This window comes from Hyperolius riggenbachi, chromosome 2, assembly GCF_040937935.1.
Source record: "Hyperolius riggenbachi isolate aHypRig1 chromosome 2, aHypRig1.pri, whole genome shotgun sequence".
Classification (NCBI taxonomy): domain Eukaryota; kingdom Metazoa; phylum Chordata; class Amphibia; order Anura; family Hyperoliidae; genus Hyperolius; species Hyperolius riggenbachi.
The window spans coordinates 422,972,110-422,999,491 of NC_090647.1; the positions used below are offsets into that span (position 1 = coordinate 422,972,110).

Consider the following 27,382-nt stretch of genomic DNA (forward strand, 5'->3'; position numbering starts at 1 on the left):
TTTTTCAAAAGACCTTGCGATTTTAAAAACACATGCGCTTTTAAAAACGCAGCGCAAGCGCAGCAGTGTGTACAGGCCCTTATACTGTATTAATTAGTATGCGGTACTTGGAAATATATTTGTACTTTTTTTTCTAATTCCCTACTATGTCACTTTATTGAAAAAAAAAGTAAACAGCGTCTATGGGCTTGATTCACTATGCGGTGCTAACCTACTTAGCACGTCTAAAGTCTTTAGGCATGCTAACCAGGGTGCTAAGTAGGTTAACACCGGTTTTCTCAATCAGATTGCGCGCTAAGACCCATAGGCTTTCATGGGCACTTCGCGCGGAGCGCCCTGCGCTCTGTGCAGTGCGCGCGTAAAGTTTTGCGCGCTAAAGCTTTGTGCGCGAAAAGCTCATTTAGACGTGCTAAGGGGGTTTTCACAGGCGTGCTAACAGTTAGCACCACTTTGTGAATCAAGCCCTATATCTGTTTAAATTTGCTTTTCCATCAAAATAACTCAATACATAGCCATTAATGTCTAAACTGCTGGCAACAAAAGTGAGTACCCCCTAAGTGAAGAATGTCAAAATTGTGCCCAAAGTGTCAATATTTTGTGTACCCAACATCATTTTCAAGCACTGCCTTAAAGAGGAACTGTAACGACAAAACGGCCCCTGGGGGGTACTCACCTCGGGTGGGGGAAGCCTCCGGATCCTAATGAGGCTTCCCACGCCATCCTCCATCCGTCAGGGGTCTCGCTGCAGCCCTCCGTGCAGCGGTGACGTAATATTCACCTTCCTGGCTCCTGCGCAGGCTCTCTGACGGCTGTCGGCGCCGAAGTAGGCGGAAATACCTGATCGCCGTCGGGTCTGCTCTACTGCGCAGGAGCAAGTTTCCGGCGCCTGCGCAGTAGAGCGGACCCGACGGAAATCGGGTATTTCCGTCTATTTTCGTGCCGAAAGTTGCCACAGCGCCCCCGCTGGAGCCAGCAAAGGTAAATATTGAACTGACAGTCGGCACAGTCGCCGGCTGTTCGGAGGGCTGCGGCGAGACCCCCGTGGGACAGAGGACGGCGTGGGAAGCCTCATTAGGATCCGGAGGCTTCCCCCACCCGAGGTGAGTACCCCCCAGGGGATCTTTTTAATGTTACAGAGTCTCTTTAACCACTTCTCTACCACAGGTTTTTTTTCCCCTTCAAAAGCTCTTCACATTCATTCGGTAATAACTGTATCGCTAATTATCACACTGAAATGATCTATATATTATTTTTTGTGGGACAAACTAGGCTTTCTCTGGGCAGGAGTTTATGCTAAGAATGTTATTATTTTTTATGCATTTGACAGGACATAAGAAGAAAAAATGAAAAAAAATCACCATTTCCCAGCTGTCAGCGATTGTAGTTTAAAAATAAAATGTGCTATTGTAGATAAAACAGACACATTTTATTTGCCCATTTGTCCCGGTTATTACAATGTTTAAATTGTGTCCCTATTACAATGTATGATGATATTTTATATTGGGTTAGGAGTGAAGGCGTTAAAAAAATAATGAAAATCATTTAATTTTTCTATGGTAAGCGTATAATGGTGTATTTTGAAGTAGTTTTATTTTTTGACCACAAGATGGTGCTATACTAACTCCGTTTTCTAAAAATAGAAAACAGAACCAAGTGTTTACATGTGTTTGCAGGTGTTTATAAACAAGGACTTAGAAAAGCGTAGCAGAAGTTGCAAAGTGGTTAATTCTTGGACATTGAGTTCACTAAAGCTTGATGGGTTGCAACCGGAAACCTCTTCTGTGACAAAGCTGGTGGATGTTAGATACCTTGCGCTCCTCCACCTTCTGCTTGAAAATACCAGAGATGCAAAATAGGGTTTAGGTCTGGATAAATACGTGGCCAGGCCAGCACCTTTACCCTCAGTTTCTTTAGCAAGGCAGTGTTAGTCTTGGAGGTGTGTTTGGGGTCGTTATCATGTAATACTGCCCTGGAGGAAGTTAATAAAAGCATAATGCAATACTGAGACTGTGTAAGTTTTCAGCCAAAAGTTGTTCACTAATGCATGGGTCCACAAACAGGGTTGCAAGTCAGTCTGGGTATAGTTATATGTTTGCATCATCAAATTGTTACAAGTTAAGGAACTTTGCTGAGAGTCGCCTCCCCCCGTGGTAAGATTAATACTTTGTTACTGCAACTACTGCCCTATCTTTGGTTCACTGACACAGAGTCTTAGAGCCCATGTACACGTAATCAGTTGGTATGCGTTAGTGTGCATAGAGTCCTTTTGCACTTAATGCGTTGATATGTGTCAGGCCTCTTGCACACTACATGCGATTCCTATTTTTTTATACGTCCTATTTTTGATTTTGATAAAAAAAAAATACTGCATGCTGCTACAATTTTTAATTGGAATCATAAAATCGGCCATATAAAAAATTGGAATTGCATGTAGTGTGCAAGAGACCTTAGTGTGCGTTAGTATGCGTTGGTATGCATTTTTTCCATAGCAGTGCATTGTGAAAAAAAAATTCTGTTAAAACGCATATAGTGTGAACTGAGCCAAAGGAAAACATAGACAATACTTTGAAAATCAGTTTTCTTTCAGTTATAACTGAGAGCAACTGATTAAGTGTAAAAGTGCCTTACAGCCATCCTAAATCACTCCCACAGACTGGGAAGAACAAGGAGCACACAGAAAACAAGCTCCAGGCAGTAACCACAACCATGACTATACAAATTCCACTAGCAAAAGACACAGTTTTTTATGAACAGCTTGTCTTGTATTGAATCGTGCTTGTATTTTGGGGTGGAACAGAACTCCTTATTTTATTGTGATTGTGATTGCAACCACAGCCATGAGCTTATTGTTGGCCCTTTGGTGCCCTACTGTAGACTGCATCTTTAATAAAAGTAAGGTGTTATTTATTTATTAACAAAATGTTATTTTAGGGCATTAATATGACCACAGTCACAAAAATGAAAATGTTAACCTGTGAAATTTTCAGTGTTTTAATTTTGGGTGGAGACAACATAGAGTTTATGGCTGTATATCCACAAAGCTAGTGGTAGCAATATCCTAATCAACACTAGATCAAATTCCTGTTGAAATATGGTTGAATAGAACTGCAGGATAGTAAACCATGTAAATGATTTACATCAAGGAGATGTTAAAAGTTTACCTGACATACAGTAGTTGTCTAGTGTAAGGACAGCGTTCAGTGAGTGTGTTTGCCACATAATAGACAATTTTTTTCTGGCTGCCTTATGTTCTCCAGTGCTGTCCAACTCTGCTAAGCACAACACCACATTGTCTGCATTGTTTTGCAGAAACCTCTGTCTTTGGTTATCCAGTAAAAGTCATTACCAATTGTAACTTTTGTTGTCCTCACAAAAAGTATATTTTCTATTTCATGACTAACATCCTACTATACCTCATGTCACCAATGCTGTAGCTAAATACAAATAGAGGCTGAGAAATAACATTTTAAGTTTACTTGCTAACTTTGTATTATTTAGATACATGTAACATAAATTGGCAAAGTAGTGGAGACACTGCTATAAAATATAACCAGCTTGGTCTTAAATAACAGTGCGTGTAAAATATTGCATTAATCATATTATTTTGTAACAATGGCATCTTACAGTGACTAATGCTATGAGATCCATGAGACAGAGCGCATAAAGATTTTATGAACAGAGTATCACACACAAATGGAAGTAGTGTATAATATACTCAATAATTAAGACCCCGAAGAATTGACAGTCATTTGTTATGCATCATTAGGCTATTGTACAATGCACATATATTACTGCTGATATTCCAACAACCTGAATTGATTATAGTACTTAAGGAGTAGTGTAAAGTGATGATTTATAGGTTTTTAAATAGTTGAGAGCGCAAGTTCAGCATTTGTATGCCTATTTTAAAATATTTGCTAAATATTATGAGCTATAGCTATAGTTGAATATATTGATAGTTATTAATTTATTGCAGTTTTCTTTATTTGCAAAACATCAGATAGTAAAACGAAGCTGAATAATAGTATAATTGCAAAGGTTATAAAAGTAATGGCAACATTTAAAACAATTCTCGTAAAATAAAGAAAGTACATTTGTCAAAATTAGGCATCGTATGAATAATTTTTACTCTTTAACCACTTGCCAACCGCCTTAAGCTGATGGGCAGCGGCAAGGGCTGGGCCCAAACGACCGCAATATGCCCATCGGCGGTGGCGGCGGTGGGCGTGGTTATGCGGCGATCGCATCATTCATGACGCGATCAGCCGCCGGCGACTGGCTTCGCCCCCCTCACGCTGTAACCCGCCGGCCGTTCGGAAGCGCCGGCGGGTTACTAGCACCCGGATCACCGGTAACTACACGTATAATAGGTGTTATAAACTGTTCTTATCACCTTGCTTCGACACCATCGTCTCACAGACTGTGAGATCACTTGACTCTCCACACAGCAAACAGGATATAGACTTGCTCAGGCTTCTTTCAATGTTTCCGTCATTTATTCAAGTCACAGGAATACAGATAGATACATTCATCATATCCTAGCCATGCCAATCTTCATGTTGCGTTATAAGCTCATGATTAGACTCCCTCTTGAAGTCAATCAGGTACCTTCTTCCTAACTACGTTACACTAAACTACATATGTACAACATACATTATATCAGATTACAGAAAGGACGAACATGCTTAGGTCCCAGTCGGCCTTGCGAGCTAGTGCAGAAGGAAGAAGCAGAAGTGAGTTCTCCATTGCTCGCTCCAGATTTAATACCGGCTAGGAAAGAGTTAAATATGACATCATCTTCGCCACCCCCTAAATAAGTCTATTGGTGGACTCACTTGTGGTGTCATCATACACACCTACTCGATTAATAATCGATGAGGCACTTGACCCAGATGCGGGAATGTGAATGTTTAGTAAATATGGCCAATGTTTACTGTTCCTGTCCTGTAAGTGGAGGTCAGAGTAAACCGATGGCCTTCTCTTAGGAACATGTTCTCAGTATCTGCGTGTATCTTCTGCTACACGCAGACCCTGAGATGCCTCTGTCTATTTTAAAGGCATACACTGCGGACAAGCCTTTTACATAAAACTCAGGCCAAGTAACTGAGGCCTACTTAAATTATAAAGTACATTTGTCAAAATTAGGCATCGTATGAATAATTTTTACTCTTTAACCACTTGCCGACCGCCTTAAGCTGATGGGCAGCGGCAAGGGCTGGGCCCAAACGACCGCAATATGCCCATCTGCGGTGGCGGCGGTGGGCGTGGTTATGCGGCGATCGCATCATTCATGACGCGATCAGCCGCCGGCGACTGGCTTCGCCCCCCTCACGCTGTAACCCGCCGGCCGTTCGGAAGCGCCGGCGGGTTACTAGCACCCGGATCACCGGTAACTACACGTATAATAGGCTTTGTAATGTATACAAAGCCTATTATACAGGCTGCCTCCTGCCCTGGTGGTCCCAGTGTCCGAGGAACCACCAGGGCAGGCTGCAGCCACCCTAGTCTGCACCCAAGCACACTGATTTCCCCCCCTGCCCCCTGATTGCCCACAGCACCCCTCAGACCCCCCCTGCCCACCCCCCCAGACCACTGTTTGCACCCAGTCACACCCCCTAATCACCCATCAATCACTCCCTGTCACTATCTGTCAACGCTATTTTTTTTTAACCCTAAACTGCCCCCTGCTCCCTCCTGATCACCCCCCACCCCTCATGTTCTCCCCAGACCCCCCCCCTCCCCCGTGCACTGTCAAATACCCATAAATCACCCCCTGTCACCCATCAATCAGCCTCTAACCTGCCCCTTGCGAGCAATCTGATCACCCACCCACACCAATAGATCGCCCGCAGATCCGACATCAGATCACCTCCCAAGTGCAGTGTTTACATCTGTTCTCTCCTCTAAACACCCACTAATTACCCATTAATCACCCCCTATCACCACTAGTGTTGGGCGAACACCTGGATGTTCGGGTTCGGGCCGAACAGGCCGAACATGGGCCAGATGTTCGGCATGTTCGGCCCGAACGCCGAACTCAATGGGAGTCAATGGGACCCCCGAACATGCCCATTTTGGGGGCCCCATGGGGTCGCAGGCATAAGGGGGGAGCATGCCCCGGTCGTGGGGGGGGTCGGAAATTCCCCCCACCCCCTCCGCTAGCGCTCCCCCCTCTGCCCGCTTCCCCATACAAAAAGTTTGAAACAAGTTCAATAGTACCTGGGCTGGTGGCACTGGCTGGCAGTGGAGTGAGGAGGAGGAGGAGTCCGAGTAGCAGAGTGACATTGAGGCCGGGCAGCGAGCGGTTCAGCGCTAGTACCCTTGTGGTACTTCCGCCCTTTCTCTGACCTCACGTCCTCTGCGTGATGACGCATACGAGGGTACGCGTGATGCGTACCCTCGTATGCAGAGGACGTGAGGTCAGAGAAAGGGCGGAAGTACCACAAGGGTACTAGCGCTGAACCGCCCACTGCCCGGCCTCAACGTCACTCTGCTACTCGGACTCCTCCTCCTCCTCACTCCACTGCCAGCCAGTGCCACCAGCCCAGGTACTATTGAACTTGTTTCAAACTTTTTGTATGGGGAAGCGGGCAGAGGGGGGAGCGCTAGCGGAGGGGGTGGGGGGAATTTCCGACCCCCCCGCGATCGGGGCATGCTCCCCCCTTATGCCTGCGACCCCATGGGGGGCAGTATTCGGCCGAACAGGGCCCTGTTCGGCCGAACAGGGGCCCTGTTCGGCCATGCATTCAGTAGTTCGGCGAACCCCGAACAGTTTGGCCGAACACCACCAGGTGTTCGGCCGAACTCGAACATCACCCGAACAGGGTGATGTTCTGCAGAACCCGAACAGTGGCGAACACTGTTCGCCCAACACTAATCACCACCTGTCACTGTTACCATCAGATTAGACCCTAATCTGCCCCTTGCGGGCACCCAATCACCCACCCACATGCTCAGATTGCCCTCAGACCCCCCCTTATCAATTCGCCAGTGCATTATTTACATCTGTTCTTCCCTGTAATAACCCACTGATCACCTGTCAATCACCTATCAATCACCCATCAATCACCCCCTGTCACTGCCACCCATCAATCAGCCCCTAACCTGCCCCTTGCGGGCAATCTGATCACCCACCCACACCATCAGATTGCCCCAAACCTACCCTAAGATCACCTCCAAAGTGCATTGTTTACATCTGTTCTGCCATCTAATCACCCACTGATCACCCATCAATCACCTATCAATCAGCCCCTGTCACTGATACCCATCAGATTAGACCCATATCTGCCCCTAGGGCACCCAATTACCCGCCCACACCCTCAGAACGCCCTCAGACTCCAGCCCTGATCACCTCGCCAGTGCATTGCTTGCATCTATTTCCCACCTCTAATCACATCTTGAGACGCCCATCGATTACCTCCTGTCACCACCTGTCACCCCCTAGCACACCTACCCATCAGATCAGGCCCTAATTTGCCTAGTGCTGGCCTTAATGGAAAAAACTACGCTTACGGATCATTACGGGTAATTTTACGCTATTACGCATTACGGAGTTACGGTTACGGCGTAGACATTTATCTATGTTTCATGTCTGTAATTACGCATGGTCCTTACGCAATTACGCGTAAGAATACCGATGCAGGTTGTTACGGTAAGGTCTTACGCGTAATTTCCTACTAGCAATTAATGCGTAAGGCCATGCTCCCAAGCGGAAAAGTTGACGCATGGATCAATGTTAGGTAGCCGCCGACTTTAAGGGTTAATAGCAAAGCCCCCTTAATTGCTAAGAGCCTCAAATTTGAAGAATATATTAAGGAGATCAGAAGGAATAAGAGGAAATTTTTTTTTTTCAAAAAGACCTTATAGTTTTTCAGAAAATCGATTTTAAAGTTTCAAAGGAAAAATGTATACATTTAAAAACCCGCCGATTTTAACGGTTAATAGCAAAGCCTGCTTAAAATTTAGGAACACCAAATTCCCAGGGTATAATAAGGGGATCAGTGGGAATAAGAGGAAAAATTTTTTTTTCAAAAAGACCTTATAGTTTTTGAGAAAATCGATTTTTAAGTTTCAAGGGGAAAAATGTCTTTCAAATGCGGAAAATGTCAGTTTTTTTTGCACAGGTAACAATAGTGTATTATTTTCATAGATTCCCCCAAGTGGGAAGAGTTTTACTTACTTCGTTCTGAGTGTGGTAAATATAAAAAAAAAATGTGGAGTCCCCCCTCCCAGACCTCTTTAACCCCTTGTCCCCCATGCAGGCTGGGATAGCCAGAATGCGGAGCACCGGCCGCGTGGGGCTCCGCACCCTGACTATACCAGCCCGCATGGTCCATGGATTGGGGGGTCTCGGAAGGGGAGGGGCGGCCAAGCTTTCCCCTCCCCTCTGAGCCCTTGTCCAATCCAAGGACAAGGGGCTCTTCTCCACCTCCGATGGGCGGTGGAGGTGGAGGCCGCGATTTCCTGGGGGGGGTTCATGGTGGCATCTGGGAGTTCCCTTTAAAAAGGGGTCCCCCAGATGCTCGCCCCCCCTCCCAGGAGAAATGAGTATAGGGGTACTTGTACCCCTTACCCATTTCCTTTAAGAGTTAAAAGTAAATAAACACACAAACACTTAGAAAAAGTATTTTAATTGAACAAAAAACAACCACAAAAAAAAAAAAGTCCTTTAATATTCTTAATTAACCATTAATACTTACCTGTCCCTTTAAATAAATGATCCCTCGCAATAGCCTCGGAAATGTTCTATCAGTTACAATGTAACAACTTTGTTACATTGCAACTACGCTGCACCCGACGTCACTCGCCGCTCAGCCGCCGTATACACTTACGCGTCCTTGCAGGACGCTAAGTCCCCGCCGGCTCCCGCTGTCCACCCCGCCCACATCTGTCACCCACATGTCACCCACATGTGGGTGACATGTGGGTGACATGTGGGAGAGGCGGGGAGGGCAGCGGGAGCCGGCGGGGACTTAGCGTCCTGCACGGACCCGACAGAGCTCTGAGCTATATAGCTCAGAGCTATCTAAGCATCTTTGAATTTGGGCTCCAAGGAGCCCCATTGGTCCTTAGCAGGCCAATGGGGTTCCTTCAAATCAGAAGGAACCCCATTGGTCTGCTAAGGACCAATGGGGCTCCTTAGAGCCCAAATTCAAAGATGCTTAGAGAGCTCTGAGCTATATAGCTCAGAGTTCTGTCGGGTCCGTGCAGGACGCTAGGTCCCGCCGGCTCCTGCTGCCCTCCCCGCCTCTCCCACATGTCACCCACATGTAGGCGGGGTGGACAGCGGGAGCCGGCGGGGACTTAACGTCCTGCAAGGACGCGTAAGTGTATGCGGCGGCTGAGCGGCGAGTGACATCGGGTGCGGCGTAGTTACAATGTAACAAAGTTGTTACATTGTAATAACTTTGTTACATTGTAACAGATAGAACATTTCCGAGGCTATTGCGAGTATAGGGGTACAAGTACCCCTATACTCATTCCTCCTGGGAGGGGGGGTGGGCATCTGGAGGACCCCTTTTTAAAGGGGACTCCCAGATACCACCATGAACATTCCCCCCCCCCCAGGAAATCGTGGCCTCCACCTCCACCGCCCATCGGAGGTGGAGAAGAGCCCCTTGTCCTTGGATTGGACAAGGGCTCGGAGGGGGAGGGGAAAGCTTGGCTGCCCCTCCCCTTCCGAGACGCCCCAATCCATGGACCATGTGGGCTGGTAAGAAAAGACATTTTTCCCCTTGAAACTTAAAAATCGATTTTCTCAAAAACTACAAGGTCTTTTTGAAAAAAAAAAAATTCCTCTTATTCCCACTGATCCCCTTAGTATACCCTGGGAATTTGGTATTCCTAAATTTTAAGCAGGCTTAGCTATTAACCGTTAAAGTCGGCGGGTTTTTAAATGTTTACATAAAATCTTCTATGAACTCACCATACACCTACCGGAATACCTTGGGGTGTCTTCTTTCTAAAATGGGGTCAACTGTGGGGTTCCTATACTGCCCTGGCATTTTAGGGGCCCTAAACCGCGAGGAGTAGTCTAGAAAACAAATGCCTCAAAATGACCTTGTCCAAACCATGGACAATGGGCTCTTTCCCACCTCCAGTGCCCCAGGAGGAGGTGGGGGCGATGACTCTCTGGGGGGAGTTCTTGATGGCATCTGAGAGTCCCCTCCAAGGAGAAATGAGTATAGGGGTACAAAGTACCCCTTACCCATTTCCACAAAGGGTTAAATGAAATAAAAACACAACAACGAGAAAAGTATTTTATTAATCTTAATAAACATAAATACCAATATCCTCGGAAAGGTCCCACGCCAATATCCTCTATCTTGCGATCTTCACCTTGATTGAGGATCAAAGACGCACCCCCGCTAACACACATCGCTGCTCCCCTTCGCACAGCACACAGCTCTAGCTATAATCTGTATAGCTAAAGCTGAAAGCATCTTTGAATTTTGGCTCCAAGTCTCCCCATTGGTCTATTAACAGACCAACGGGGATCCTCCTGACTCCCATTGACTTTTTCTTAAAGGTACAGGTAAGTATTTGTTAATTAAGATTAATAAAATACTTTTCTCGTTGTGTTTTTATTTCATTTAACCCTTTGTGGAAATGGGTAAGGGGTACTTTGCATCCCTATACTCCTTTCTCCTGGGAGGAGGGCTGGCATCTGGGGTCCCCTTCTTAAAAAGGACTCCCAGATGCCACCATGAACCCCCCCCCCAGGGAGTCTTCGCCCCACCTCCTCCTGGGGCACCAAAGGTGGGGAAGAGCCCCTTGTTCATGGATTGGAAGGCTTGGCCGCTCCTCTCCCCCGGAGCCCCTCATACCATGGATCTTGCGGGCTGGTATAGCTCAGGGTGCAAAGCCCCAGTCGGCCAGGGCTCCACATTCTGGCTATCCCAGCCTGCATGGGTGACAAGGTGTTAAATATGCTGCGTAGGGGGGAACCCACGTCATTTTTTTTTTAAATTTCCCCCACTCTGCACATATATATATTTTTTTAAAATAGGAAAATAATATTTTTCCCCACTATCTTTTTAATAAATCCTGCAAATTTGGTGTTTCTACCATGTAAGGGGGCTTTGTTATTAACCTCTAAAGTCGATGGGTTTTGTTTCATTAAGAACTGCCATTTACCACATTTAAAAGTATACCTTTTTCCTTTGAAATTTTAAAATCTATTTTCTCAAAAAATATAAGGTCTTTTTGATTTATTTTGTTCCTCTTGTAGTCACTGCCCCCCTCCACATAACCTGCAAATTTGGTGTTTCTAGCACGTAAGGGAGCTTTGCTATTAACCACTAAAGTCGGTGGCCGTTTGCTTGCCATTAAAGTCTATGGAGCCCACTGCAAACAGTCTGTCCACAAACTTTTACGAAAATTCGCGTTCGATGTTTGAGAACTGAAAATGTGATGTTCGCTATATCTCTAGTTTTAGCATCACAATATTTTGCAGCAAACACCTAACTGGACTAAAGATGTTTCCACCTGTGTTAAATTGCAGAATGTTGATTTGATAAATTGCAGAATGTAAATCAGGTTGAGGAAAGATTTTACAATGGGCACAAACACTGACTTATTTACAAATGAATATTGTAAAAAAAAAAAAAGAAAAACCAATTTTATACATTATGTTATTTTTACTATGGTTCCCCGTTAAATAGTATTCTTCTGCTAAATACCTGACAAGATGGACTTGGAGAATTAGATTCCCACAAGTCAAAAATCTGGAACACAAATAATTCCAATTCAGTACCTTTCCCAACATTCCCTTCTTTACGCTGTAGCTATATATGGTTATCTATATTATACTTTTTAATGTTAGTTAGCGTAAGCCCAATCTTCCAGTTGGTCTGATCATGGTCTTATGTTTACAACTTTTTCATACAAATCTGTTCATGCTCGCATACCCCCCTACACCAGCACCATAATACGTTCTGTTAGACACCCTCTCAACAGATGCATTTATTGTCTCCACCCCACCCTTTAGATTGTAAGCCTCTGGCAGGGCCCTCCACCCTAGTGTTTCCAGCTTGATTATGCAATCTTACTGTCAATCACCCCTCTTGTGGACTAGAACAGTCTCTATGTTGACATATGACACCGTACTGTTATCAAATAATTTGCATGATCGTCTTTTGTTGTGAGTTTCCTGCAAGTCCAACCTTGTATGTTTACCCATTTATCTATTGTGAAGCGCTGCATAATATGTTGTCACTTTATAAATGCAATAAATAATAATAATAGTAATAATAATACAACTGCAGTATTTATTGTGTATGCCAACTAATGCGCACTTGTGTGGAAGCCAGGCTTTGTGTGAAAGCCAGTGTTTGTTTTTGTATGTTCATCTCTTCCTTTGCTGGTTTATTGTATGTACTTGATAGGGAAATATAAATCCACTTCATATTAAGCAATGTTCCTGTATAATACTCTATTGTGCTGTCTGAATACATATCCCATTATTTTTTGACAAATAGTGGTTATACAAAGAATGATTTCTAGAGCATCTCTTTGATCTATAGGTACTGCAAGAGGCAGAGTATATGTTTCAAATGTTGTCAGGCTCTCTCAGTTGTAAATGATAAATTCTGAAAGTTGGCAAATACAATGTAAGCCACTGTCACCTCCATAACAATAGGTATAACACTTTCAGTTACTGTTGGTCTTGAACAAATAGTACACTTGCAAGGTCTTTGGCATTCAGCTTTCCAAGTCTTATTATTATTATTATCATTGATTTATATAGTGCCAGCATCATCCATGGTGCTGTACAACAAAATACAAGGTATAACAGTACAATATAAACAATACAATTGCAGTATACAGTACAATACTCAGGTGGATTACAGCTTATGCAGTGAACAAATCAATAACAGATTGTTACATAATGATGGAAGATATCCATGAACATTACACAGCATTAAGAGACAAAGGGAAAGGGTGCTGGCCAATTAGCCTTACAGTCTGAAGGGTTAAGGGATAGGACAGTAGGTGAGGGAAAGCTGTGTATAGGATGGTAAAATTGTGGTCAGTTGCCAGGGCTAAGAGAGAGAGTATGCTTTCCTGAAGAGGGGAGCGTTCAGATGGCGCCTAAAAAAGGGTAAGTGTGGGCAAGTGGTGGATGTGTTGAGAGAGGGTGTTCCAGAGGAGGAGAGAGGATCAAGAGAAGTCTTGTAGGCGGGAGTGCGAAGCGGTAACCAAAGAAGAAGACCGGAAAACATTGTTAGTAGATTGGAGATTGCATGTAGGATGGTGTCTGGAAAATAATTTATTTAGATAAAAAAGTTGTAATGTGCTTTGTAAGATGAGCATTAGGATTTTGAATTGTATCCTTTGTGTAACTGGCAGCCAGTGATGAGACTGGCAGAGTGGGATAGAGCTGGAGAAGTGGGAGTCGATGCAGGGCAAGCTGCTGTTAAAGGGTCCCTGAGATGAGAAGCATCTAAGGTTCCATACTTACCTGGGGCATCCTTAAGCCGCTTTAAGGCCGATTGTCCCTCGCCATCTCCCTGGGTGGCTCCAGTCCCCTGTAATTTAGCAATGAAGCCTGGCCAAATAGTGCTTAACCACTTGAGGACCTAGGGCTTTCTACCCCTTAAGGACCGGCCACTTTTTTTCCATTCAGACCACTGCAGCTTTCACGGTTTATTGCTCGCTCATACAACCTACCACCTAAATGAATTTTGGCTCCTTTTCTTGTCACTAATAAAGCTTTCTTTTGGTGCTATTTGATTGCTCCTGCGATTTTTACTTTTTATTATATTCAGCAAAAAAGACATGAATTTTGGCAAAAAAATGATTTTTTTAACTTTCTGTGCTGACATTTTTCAAATAAAGTAAAATTTCTGTATACATGCAGCGCGAAAAATGTGGACAAACATGTTTTTGATTAAAAAAAACCCATTCAGTGTATATTTATTGGTTTGGGTAAAAGTTATAGCGTTTACAAACTATGGTGCAAAAAGTGAATTTTCCCATTTTCAAGCATCTCTGACTTTTCTGACCCCCTGTCATGTTTCATGAGGGGCTAGAATTCCAGGATAGTATAAATACCCCCCAAATGACCCCATTTTGGAAAGAAGACATCCCAAAGTATTCACTGAGAGGCATAGTGAGTTCATAGAAGATATTATTTTTTGTCACAAGTAAGCGGAAAATGACACTTTGTGAGAAAAAAAAAAAAAAAGTTTCCATTTCTTCTAACTTGCGACAAAAAAAAATGAAATCTGCCACGGACTCACCATGCCCCTCTCTGAATACCTTGAAGGGTCTACTTTCCAAAATGGGATCATTTGTGGGGTGTGTTTACTGTCCTGACATTTTGGGGGGTGCTAAATTGTAAGCACCCCTGTAAAGCCTAAAGGTGCTCATTGGACTTTGGACCCCTTAGCGCAGTTAGGCTGCAAAAAAGTGCCACACATGTGGTATTGCCGTACTCAGGAGAAGTAGTATAATGTGTTTTGGGGTGTATTTTTACACATACCCATGCTGGGTGGGAGAAATATCTCTGTAAATGACAATTTGTTAATTTTTTTTACACACAATTGTCCATTTACAGAGATATTTCTCCCACTCAGCATGGGTATGTGTAAAAATACACCACAAAACACATTATACTACTTCTCCTGAGTACGGCGATACCACATGTGTGGCACTTTTTTGCACCCTAACTGCGCTAAAGGGCCCAAAGTCCAATGAGTACCTTTAGGATTTCACAGGTCATTTTGAGAAATTTCGTTTCAAAACTACTCCTCACGGTTTAGGGCCCCTAAAATGCCAGGGCAGTATAGGAACCCCACAAATGACCCCATTTTAGAAAGAAGACACCCCAAGGTATTCCGTTAGTAGTATGGTGAGTTCATAGAAGATTTTATTTTTTGTCACAAGTTAGCGGAAAATGACACTTTGTGAAAAAACACAATTAAAATCAATTTCCGCTAACTTTTGACAAAAAATAAAATCTTCTATGAACTCACCATACTCCTAACGGAATACCTTGGGGTGTCTTCTTTCTAAAATGGGGTCATTTGTGGGGTTCCTATACTGCCCTGGCATTTTAGGGGCCCTAAACCGTGAGGAGTAGTCTTGAAACGAAATTTCTCAAAATGACCTGTGAAATCCTAAAGGTACTCATTGGACTTTGGGCCCTTTAGCGCAGTTAGGGTGCAAAAAAGTGCCACACATGTGGTATCGCCGTACTCAGGAGAAGTAGTATAATGTGTTTTGTGGTGTATTTTTACATATACCCATGCTAAGTGGGAGAAATATCTCTGTAAATGGACAATTGTGTGTAAAAAAAATTAACAAATTGTCATTTACAGAGATATTTCTCCCACCCAGCATGGGTATGTGTAAAAATACACCCCAAAACACATTATACTACTTCTCCTGAGTACGGCAATACCACATGTGTGGCACTTTTTTGCACCCTAACTGCACTAAGGGGCCCAAAGTCCAATGAGTACCTTTAGGATTTCACAGGTCATTTTTGTTTCAAGACTACTCCTCACGGTTTAGGGCCCCTAAAATGCCAGGGCAGTATAGGAACCCCACTAATGACCCCATTTTAGAAAGAAGACACCCCAAGGTATTCCGTTAGGAGTATGGTGAGTTCATAGAAGTTTTTATTTTTTTTGTCACAAGTTAGCGGAAATTGATTTTAATAGTTTTTTTTCACAAAGTGTCATTTTCCGCTAACTTGTGACAAAAAATAAAATCTTCTATGAACTCACCATACTCCGTACGGAATACCTTTGGGTGTCTTCTTTCTAGAATGGGGTCATTTGTGGGGTTCCTATACTGCCCCGGCATTTTAGGGGCCCTAAACCGTGAGGAGTAGTCTTGAAACCAAATGTCGCAAAATGACCTGTGAAATCCTAAAGGTACTCATTGGACTTTGGGCCCCTTAGCGTACTTAGGGTGTAAAAAAAGTGCCACACATGTGGTACCGCTGTACTCAGGAGAAGTAGTATAATGCGTTTTGGGGTGTATTTTCACACATACCCATGCTGGGTGGGAGAAATTTCTATGTAAATGGACAATTGTGTGTAAAAAAATCAAACAATTGTCATTTACAGAGATATTTCTCCCACTCAGCATGGGTATGTGTAAAAATACACCACAAAACACATTATACTACTTCTCCTGAGTACGGCGATACCACATGTGTGGCACTTTTTTGCACCCTAACTGCGCTAAAGGGCCCAAAGTCCAATGAGTACCTTTAGGATTTCACAGGTCATTTTGCGACATTTGGTTTCAAGACTACTCCTCGCGGTTTAGGGCCCCTAAAATGCCAGGGCAGTATAGGAACCCCACAAGTGACCCCATTTTAGAAAGAAGACACCCCAAGGTATTCCGTTAGGTGTATGGCGAGTTCATAGAAGATTTTATTTTTTGTCACAAGTTAGTGAAAAATGACACTTTGTGAAAAAAAACCAATAAAAATTAATTTCCGCTAACTTTTGACAAAAAATAAAATCTTCTATGAACTCGTCATACACCTAACAGAATACCTTGGGGTGTCTTTTTTTTCTAAAATGGGGTCACTTGTGGGGTTCCTATACCGCCCTGGCATTTTACAGGCCCAAAACCGTGAGTAGTCTGGAAACCAAATGTCTCAAAATGACTGTTCAGGGGTATAAGCATCTGCAAATTTTGATGACAGGTGGTCTATGAGGGGGCGAATTTTGTGGAACCGGTCATAAGCAGGGTGGCCTTTTAGATGACAGGTTGTATTGGGCCTGATCTGATGGATAGGAGTGCTAGGGGGGTGACAGGAGGTGATTGATGGGTGTCTCAGGGGGTGGTTAGAGGGGGAAATAGATGCAATCAATGCACTGGGGAGGTGATCGGAAGGGGGTCTGAGGGTTTGGCCGAGTGATCAGGAGCCCACACGGGGCAAATTGGGGCCTGATCTGATGGGTAGGTGTGCTAGGGGGTGACAGGAGGTGATTGATGGGTGTCTCAAGGTGTGATTAGAGGGGGGAATAGATGCAAGCAATGCACTGGCGAGGTGATCAGGGCTGGGGTCTGAGGGCATTCTGAGGGTGTGGGCGGGTGATTGAGTGCCCTAGGGGCAGATAGGGGTCTAATCTGATAGGTAGCAGTGACAGGGGGTGATTGATGGGTAATTAGTGGGTGTTTAGGGTAGAGAATAGATGGAAACACTGCGCTTGGGTGGTGATCTGATGTCGGATCTGCGGGCGATCTATTGGTGTGGGTGGGTGATCAGTTTGCCCGCAAGGGGCAGGTTAGGGGCTGATTGATGGGTGGCAGTGACAGCGGGTGATTGATGGGTGGCAGTGACAGGGGGTGATTGATGGGTGGCAGTGACAGGGGGTGATTGATGGGTGATTGATAGGTGATTGACAGGTAATCAGTGGGTTATTACAGGGGAGAACAGATGTAAATATTGCACTGGCGAATTGATAAGGGGGGGTCTGAGGGCAATCTGAGCGTGTAGGCGGGCGATTGGGTGCCCGCAAGGGGCAGATTAGGGTCTGATCTGATGGGTAACAGTGACAGGTGGTGATAGGGGGTGATTGATGGGTGATTGATGGGTAATTAGTGGGTGTTTAGAGGAGAGAATAGATGGAAACACTGCGCTTGGGTGGTGATCTGATGTCGGATCTGCGGGCGATCTATTGGTGTGGGTGGGTGATCAGATTGCCCGCAAGGGGCAGGTTAGGGGCTGATTGTTGGGTGGCAGTGACAGGGGGTGATTGATGGGTGATAGGTGATTGGCAGGTGATTGACAGGTGATCAGTGGGTTATTACAGGGAAGGACAGATGTAATTAATGCACTGGCGAATTGATAAGGGGGGGGGGGGTCTGAGGGCAATCTGAGCGTGTGGGCGGGTGATTGGGTGCCCGCAAGGGGCAGATTAGGGTCTGATCTGATAGGTAACAGTGACAGGTGGTGATAGGGGGTGGTTGATGGGTGATTGATGGGTAATTAGTGGGTGTTTAGAGAAGATAACAGATGTAAACGATACATTTGGGAGGTAATCTGACGGCGGGTTTGCGGGCGATCTAATGGTGTGGGTGGGTGATCAGATTGCCCGCAAGGGGCAGGTTAGGGGCTGATTGATGGGTGGCAGTGACAGGGGGTGATTGATGGGTGATAGGTGATTGGCAGATGATTGACAGATGATCAGTGGGTTATTACAGGGAAGAACAGATGTAATTAATGCACTGGTGAATTGATAAGGGGGGGTCAGAGGGCAATCTGAGCGTGTGGGCGGGTGATTGGGTGCCCGCAAGGGGCAGATTAGGGTCTGATCTGATAGGTAAAAGTGACAGGTGGTGATAGGGGGTGATTGATGGGTGATTGATGGGTAATTAGTGGGTGTTTAGAGGAGAGAATAGATGTAAACAATGGATTTGGGAGGTGATCTGATGTTGGATCTGTGGGCGATCTATTGGTGTGGGGGGGGTGATCAGATTGCCCGCAAGGGGCAGGTTAGGGGCTGATTGATGGGTGGCAGTGACAGGGGGTGATTGACGGGTGATTGACAGGTGATTGACAGGTGATCAGGGGGATAGATGCATACAGTAACAGGGGGGGGGGGGGGGTCTGGGGAGAATCTGAGGGGTGGGGGGTGATCAGGAGGGGGCAGGGAGCAGGGGGGGGGATAAAAAAAAATAGCGTTGACAGATAGTGACAGGGAGTGATTGATGGGTGATTAGGGGGGTGATTGGGTGCAAACAGGGGTCTGGGGGGTGGGCAGGGGGGGGTCTGATGGGTGCTGTGGGCGATCTGGGGCAGGGGGGGGAGAAATCAGTGTGCTTGGGTGCAGACTAGGGTGGCTGCAGCCTGCCCTGGTGGTCCCTCGGACACTGGGACCACCAGGGCAGGAGGCAGCCTGTATAATACACTTTGTAAACATTACAAAGTGTATTATACACTTTGTATGCGGCGATCGCGGGGTTAACATCCCGCCGGCGCTTCCGTATAGCCGGCGGGATGTTGCGGCGAGCGAGCGGTGACAGGCGCCGGCGGAGGATCGCGTCACGGATGACGCGATCGCTCCGCCCATGCCCTTAAATGGACCGCCGCCTCTGTGGGTGAGCCGGTCCTTAAGGGCTCCACTTCCCGGCCGCCTCTGTGCGTTAGGCGGTCGGGAAGTGGTTAATCACGCGGCTGGCCATGCGCGCACCCCCGTCGCGCTCCCTCCGAGCTATGGGAGCGAGACAGGGGAGCACGGGGGGCCACAAATGCGTGATGAAGCGTGACTCGGACAGGCTTTCCAGCTGAATTATGAGGGACTAGAGCTACCCAGGGAGACGGTGAGGGACGAGTAGCCTTAAGGGGGGTTAAGGAAGCCCCAGGAAGGTTTGGTGCCTAAAACGCCTCTCGTCTCAGGTTAACTTTAAGTCCATATTTACAGTTGTATGTTACTGCATAAGTAATGCATGCATTCTCATACATAGACCAAAAAAATAGTATAAGTTATTTTAATTTTAAAGATAGCCATTTAGATATTTTAGGTTTTCAGTTTTCAAATCTATGTTGTTCTTAACAGAGATCTGCACTTTGAAAACCGTTTTCACGCTCATTTAAAGTGAAACTACGGTCACTATATATACCACTTGTAAAATGAATGTTTTGTTTTCCCTTTAGTAGAAAACCTAAAACCTCACAAACATAATTATTATTTTAAAGTTAAAAAGTGTTACTTTAATTTTCTTTGGACTGTGATCACATGATTATGCCTACATGAAGCTGCTGGGAGAGAAATTCACTTTGTAACACATGAGAAATTGTTTCCCAGCATGCATCCCTTCCTGTGGACATCCAGAGCCCAAAGAAAATAAAAGGGACGCTTTTTCACTTCTAAAAAATGACAATGTGTATATATACTGTGTATATATATATATATATATATATATATATATATATATATATATATATATATATATATATATATATATATATATATATAGTTACGGCATTATTTGATTGTAGCAAAGGTGTAGGCAATGGTATAGAAGAATTGTGAATTTTGTATTGTTGGTTACCCAAAAAAATAATTGCAGAACAATGGAAGACTACAGGATCTTCTCAAAAAATTAGCATATTGTGATAAAGTTCATTATTTTCTGTAATGTACTGATAAACATTAGACTTTCATATATTTTAGATTCAAATACACACAACTGAGGTAGTTCAAGCCTTTTATTGTTTTAATATTGATGATTTTGGCATACAGCTCATGAAAACCCAAAATTCCTATCTCAAAAAATTAGCATATTTCATCCGACCAATAAAAGAAAAGTGTTTTTAAAACAAAAAAAGTCAACCTTCAAATAATTATGTTCAGTTATGCACTCAATACTTGGTCGGGAATCCTTTTGCAGAAATGACTGCTTCAATGTGGCGTGGCATGGAGGTAATCACCCTGTGGCACTGTTCAGGTGTTATGGAGGCCCAGGATGCTTCGATAGCGGCCTTAACCACTTCCCGACCGCCGTATGTACAATTGGCGGCCGGGAAGTGCACCCCGCAAGGACCGCCATATTGACAATTGGCGGCGGTCCTTGTAGGGGCATGGGCGGAGCGATCGCGTCATCAGTGACGCGATCCTCCGCCTCCGCCTGGTGCCGCTCACCCGCCGCAACATCCCGCCGGCTATACCGACCACCAGGGCAGGCTGCAGCCACCCTAGTCTGCACCAAAGCACACTGATTTCTATCCCCCCTGCCCCAGATCGCCCACAGCACCCATCAGACCCCCCCTGCTCACCCCCCAGACCCCTGTTTGCACCCAATCACCCCCCTAATCACCCATCAATCACTCCCTGTCACTATCTGTCAACGCTATTTTTTATTTTATCCCCCACCCTGCTCCCTGCCCCCTCCTGATCACCCCCCACCCCTCAGATTCTCCCCAGACCCCCCCCCCCCCCCCCCAGACCACCCCCCCTGTTTACTGTATGCATCTATCCCCCTGATCACCTGTCAATCACCTGTCAATCACCTGTCAATCACCCATCAATCACCCGTCAATCACCCCCTGTCACTGCCACCCATCAGCCAGCCCCTAACCTGCCCCTTGCGGGCAATCTGATCACCCCCCCACACCAATAGATCGCCCGCAGATCCGACATCAGATCACCTCCCAAATCCATTGTTTACATCTATTCTCTCCTCTAAACACCCACTAATTACCCATCAATCACCCCCTATCACCACCTGTCACTTTTACCTATCAGATCAGACCCTAATCTGCCCCTTGCGGGCACCCAATCACCCGCCCACACGCTCAGATTGCCCTCTGACCCCCCCTTATCAATTCACCAGTGCATTAATTACATCTGTTCTTCCCTGTAATAACCCACTGATCACCTGTCAATCACCTGCCAATCACCTATCACCCATCAATCACCCCCTGTCACTGCCACCCATCAATCAGCCCCTAACCTGCCCCTTGCGGGCAATCTGATCACCCACCCACACCATTAGATCGCCCGCAAACCCGCCGTCAGATTACCTCCCAAATGTATCGTTTACATCTGTTATCTTCTCTAAACACCCACTAATTACCCATCAATCACCCATCAATCACCCCCTGTCACTGTTACCTATCAGATCAGACCCTAATCTGCCCCTTGCGGGCACCCAATCACCCGCCCACACGCTCAGATTGCCCTCAGACCCCCCCCCCCCCCCCCTTATCAATTCGCCAGTGCATTAATTACATCTGTCCTTCCCTGTAATAACCCACTGATCACCTGTCAATCACCTGCCAATCACCTATCACCCATCAATCACCCCCTGTCACTGCCACCCAACAATCAGCCCCTAACCTGCCCCTTGCGGGCAATCTGATCACCCACCCACACCAATAGATCGCCCGCATATCCGACATCAGATCACCACCCAAGCGCAGCGTTTACATCTATTCTCTCCTCTAAACACCCACTAATTACCCATCAATCACCCCCTATCACTACCTATCACCACCTGTCACTGTTACCCATCAGATCAGACCCTAATCTGCCCCTTGCGGGCACCCAATCGCCCGCCTACACGCTCAGATTGCCCTCAGACCCCCCCTTATCAATTCGCCAGTGCAATATTTACATCTGTTCTCCCCTGTAATAACCCACTGATTACCTGTCAATCACCTATCAATCACCCATCAATCACCCCCTGTCACTGCCACCCATCAATCACCCCCTGTCACTGCCACCCATCAATCACCCGCTGTCACTGCCACCCATCAATCAGCCCCTAACCTGCCCCTTGCGGGCAAACTGATCACCCACCCACACCAATAGATCGCCCGCAGATCCGACATCAGATCACCACCCAAGCGCAGTGTTTCCATCTATTCTCTACCCTAAACACCCACTAATTACCCATCAATCACCCCCTGTCACTGCTACCTATCAGATTAGACCCCTATCTGCCCCTAGGGCACTCAATCACCCGCCCACACCCTCAGAATGCCCTCAGACCCCAGCCCTGATCACCTCGCCAGTGCATTGCTTGCATCTATTCCCCCCTCTAATCACCCCCTGAGACACCCATCAATCACCTCCTGTCACCCCCCTAGCACTCCTATCCATCAGATCAGGCCCAATACAACCTGTCATCTAAAAGGCCACCCTGCTTATGACCGGTTCCACAAAATTCGCCCCCTCATAGACCACCTGTCATCAAAATTTGCAGATGCTTATACCCCTGAACAGTCATTTTGAGACATTTGGTTTCCAGACTACTCACGGTTTTGGGCCTGTAAAATTTTATTTTTTGTCAAAAGTTAGCGGAAATCAATTTTTATTGGTTTTTTTTCACAAAGTGTCATTTTTCACTAACTAACTGACAAAAAATAAAATCTTCTATGAACTCGCCATACACCTAACGGAATACCTTGGGGTGTCTTCTTTCTAAAATGGGGTCACTTGTGGGGTTCCTATACTGCCCTGGCATTTTAGGGGCCCTAAACCGCGAGGAGTAGTCTAGAAAACAAATGCTTCAAAATGACCTGTGAATAGGACGTTGGGCCCCTTAGCGCACCTAGGCTGCAAAAAATTGTCACACATGTGGTACCGCCGTACTCAGGAAAAGTAGTATAATGTGTTTTGGGGTGTATTTTTACACATACCCATGCTGGATGGGAGAAATTTCTATGTAAATGGACAATTGTGTGTAAAAAAATCAAACAATTGTCATTTACAGAGATATTTCTCCCACTTAGCATGGGTATGTGTAAAAATACACCCCAAAACGCATTATACTACTTCTCCTGAGTACGGCGGTACCACATGTGTGGCACTTTTTTACACCCTAAGTACGCTAAGGGGCCCAAAGTCCAATGAGTACCTTTAGGATTTCACAGGTCATTTTGCGACATTTGGTTTCAAGACTACTCCTCACGGTTTAGGGCCCCTAAAATGCCAGGGCAGTATAGGAACCCCACAAATGACCCCATCTAGAAAGAAGACACCCAAAGGTATTCCGTACGGAGTATGGTGAGTTCATAGAAGATTTTATTTTTTGTCACAAGTTAGCGGAAAATGACACTTTGTGAAAAAAAAACTATTAAAATCAATTTCCGCTAACTTGTGACAAAAAAATAAAAACTTCTATGAACTCACCATACTCCTAACGGAATACCTTGGGGTGTCTTCTTTCTAAAATGGGGTCATTAGTGGGGTTCCTATACTGCCCTGGCATTTTAGGGGCCCTAAACCGTGAGGAGTAGTCTTGAAACAAAAATGACCTGTGAAATCCTAAAGGTACTCATTGGACTTTGGGCCCCTTAGTGCAGTTAGGGTGCAAAAAAGTGCCACACATGTGGTATCGCCGTACTCGGGAGAAGTAGTATAATGTGTTTTGGGGTGTATTTTTACACATACCCATGCTGGGTGGGAGAAATACCTCTGTAAATGACAATCTTTTGATTTTTTTACACACAATTGTCCATTTACAGAGGTATTTCTCCCACCCAGCATGGGTATGTGTAAAAATACACCCCAAAACACATTGTACTACTTCTCCCGAGTATGGCGATACCACATGTGTGGCACTTTTTTGCACCCTAACTGCGCTAAAGGGCCCAAAGTCCAATGAGTACCTTTAGAATTTCACAGGTCGTTTTGAGAAATTTCGTTTCAAGACTACTCCTCACGGTTTAGGGCCCCTAAAATGCCAGAGCAGTATAGGAACCCCACAAATGACCCCATTTTAGAAAGAAGACACCCCAAGGTATTCCGTTAGGAGTATGGTGAGTTCATAGAAGATTTTATTTTTTGTCAAAAGTTAGCGGAAATTGATTTTAATTGTGTTTTTTCACAAAGTGTCATTTTCCGCTAACTTTTGACAAAAAATAAAATCTTCTATGAACTCACCATACTCCTAACGGAATACCTTGGGGTGTCTTCTTTCTAAAATGGGGTCATTTGTGGGATTCCTATACTGCCCTGGCATTTTAGGGGCCCTAAACCGTGAGGAGTAGTCTTGAAACGAAATTTCTCAAAATGACCTGTGAAATTCTAAAGGTACTCATTGGACTTTGGGCCCTTTAGCGCAGTTAGGGTGCAAAAAAGTGCCACACATGTGGTATCGCCGTACTCAGGAGAAGTAGTATAATGTGTTTTGTGGTGTATTTTTACACATACCCATGCTGAGTGGGAGAAAGATCTCTGTAAATGGACAATTGTGTGTAAAAAAAATTAACAAATTGTCATTTACAGAGATATTTCTCCCACCCAGCATGGGTATGTGTAAAAATACACCCCAAAACACATTATACTACTTCTCCTGAGTACGGCAATACCACATGTGTGGCACTTTTTTGCAGCCTAACTGCGCTAAGGGGTCCAAAGTCCAATGAGCACCTTTAGGCTTTACAGGGGTGCTTACAATTTAGCACCCCCCAAAATGTCAGGACAGTAAACACACCCCACAAATGACCCCATTTTGGAAAGTAGACCCTTCAAGGTATTCAGAGAGGGGCATGGTGAGTCCGTGGCAGATTTCATTTTTTTTTGTCGCAAGTTAGAAGAAATGGAAACTTTTTTTTTTTTTTTTTTCACAAAGTGTCATTTTCCGCTTACTTGTGACAAAAAATAATATCTTCTATGAACTCACTATGCCTCTCAGTGAATACTTTGGGATGTCTTCTTTCCAAAATGGGGTCATTTGGGGGGTATTTATACTATCCTGGAATTCTAGCCCCTCATGAAACATGACAGAGGGTCAGAAAAGTCAGAGATGCTTAAAAAAGGGAAAATTCACTTTTTGCACCATAGTTTGTAAACGCTATAACTTTTACCCAAACCAATAAATATACACTGAATGGGGTTTTTTTTATCAAAAACATGTTTGTCCACATTTTTCGCGCTGCATGTATACAGAAATTTTACTTTATTTGAAAACTGTCAGCACAGAAAGTTAAAAAAATCATTTTTTTGCCAAAATTCATGTCTTTTTTGCTGAATATAATAAAAAGTAAAAATCGCAGGAGCAATCAAATAGCACCAAAAGAAAGCTTTATTAGTGACAAGAAAAGGAGCCAAAATTCATTTAGGTGGTAGGTTGTATGAGCGAGCAATAAACCGTGAAAGCTGCAGTGGTCTGAATGGAAAAAAAGTGGCCGGTCCTTAAGGGGTAGAAAGCCCTAGGTCCTCAAGTGGTTAAGCTCATCCAGAGTGTTGGGTCTTGCGTCTCTCAACTTTCTCTTCACAATATGCCACAGATTCTCTATGGGGTTCAGATCAGGAGAGTTGGCAGGCCAATTGAGCACAGTACTACCATGGTCAGTAAACCAATTACCAGTGGTTTTGGCACTGTGAGCAGGTGCCAGGTCGTGCTGAAAAATGAAATCTTTATCTACATAAAGCTTTTCAGCAGATGGAAGCATGAACCCACTTTTGAAACAGAAACAGCGGCAGAAGCGCCTGACCTGGGCTACAGAGAAGCAGCACTGGACTGTTGCTCAGTGGTCCAAAGTACTTTTTTCAGATGAAAGCAACTTTTACATGTCATTCGGAAATCAAGTTGCCAGAGTCTGGAGGAAGACTGCGGAGAGGGAAATGCCAAAATGCCTGAAGTCCAGTGTCAAGTACCCACAGTCAGTGATGGTCTGGGGTGCCATGTCAGCTGCTGGTGTTGATCCACTGTGTTTTATCAAGGGCAGGGTCAATGCAGCTAGCTATCAGGAGATTTTGGAGCACTTCATGCTTCCATCTGCTGAAAAACTTTATGGAGATGATTTCATTTTTCAGCACGACCTGGCACCTGCTCACAGTCCCAAAACCACTGGTAAATGGTTTACTGTCCATGGTGTTACTGTGCTCAATTGGCTTGCCAACTCTCCTGATCTGAACCCCATAGAGAATCTGTGGGATATTGTGAAGAGAAAGTTGAGAGATGCAAGACCCAACACTATGGATGAGCTTAAGGCCGCTATTGAAGCATCCTGGGCCTCCAAAACACCTGAGCAGTGCCACAGACTGATTACCTCCATGCCACGCCGCATTGAAGCAGTCATTTCTGCAAAAGGATTCCCGACCAAGCATTGAGTGCATAACTGAACATAATTATTTGAAGGTTGACTTTTTTTGTTTTAAAAACACTTTTCTTTTATTGGTCGGATGAAATATGCTAATTTTTTGGGATAGGAAATTTGGGTTTTCATGAGCTGTATGCCAAAATCATCAATATTAAAATAATAAAAGCCTTGAACTACTTCAGTTGTGTGTATTTGAATCTAAAATATATGAAAGTCTAATGTTTATCAGAACATTACAGAAAATAATGAACTTTATCACAATATGCTAATTTTTTGAGAAGATCCTGTATATCTACGCCTGGTTTGAATGAATGGAGGGATACAATTTATTTTTATTTAAGTATGAAGGAAAATAATGATACAGATATCTTGGATGACCAATCGGATTCCCCCGTAAATTCCTACAGACTATGGTTTTCCACCCTACAGAAATAGCCTATGAGGGATAATTATTTTTTGCCCTGAGTGAGATATTCAAAATTTACTAGGTGTAGATAGAAAATTACTCCACTGTTTAGTCTGCGGATGTTTTTGTCTTTTTTTTTTTTCTTTCTCTCTGTTGTCTGAGTTGGTTTTTTTTTTTATCATTGTAAAAGTGTATGTACTAAGTGGTCCAAATTATGAATAATTATAATTAAACATTTAAGCGGACTATGATGCAAAATAGGCCCAAGCAAATGAGCATGCTGAAGATGCTGTTTTATATTGCTCGGGCCCCGTTATTTAACCAAAAATGCTGATTGTCTGTAAAAAAATAAAAATAAAAAACGACAATGTTATTTTTTTTTTTTTCCGGCTAAAAAGAGTTCAGGATTCAGCTATTGTGAGATGCATCCACCTCTGATATCAATATTG

The 27,382-nt window shown here is 44.6% G+C and overlaps 1 protein-coding gene across 9 annotated transcripts in view; it reads left to right on the plus strand.

The window, feature by feature from the left end:
* The window catches only part of PNPLA4 (patatin like phospholipase domain containing 4), a 110,209-nt gene that overhangs the window by 72,918 nt on the left and 9,909 nt on the right, over positions 1–27,382 (plus strand). The gene's annotated exons all lie outside the window — the stretch shown is intronic.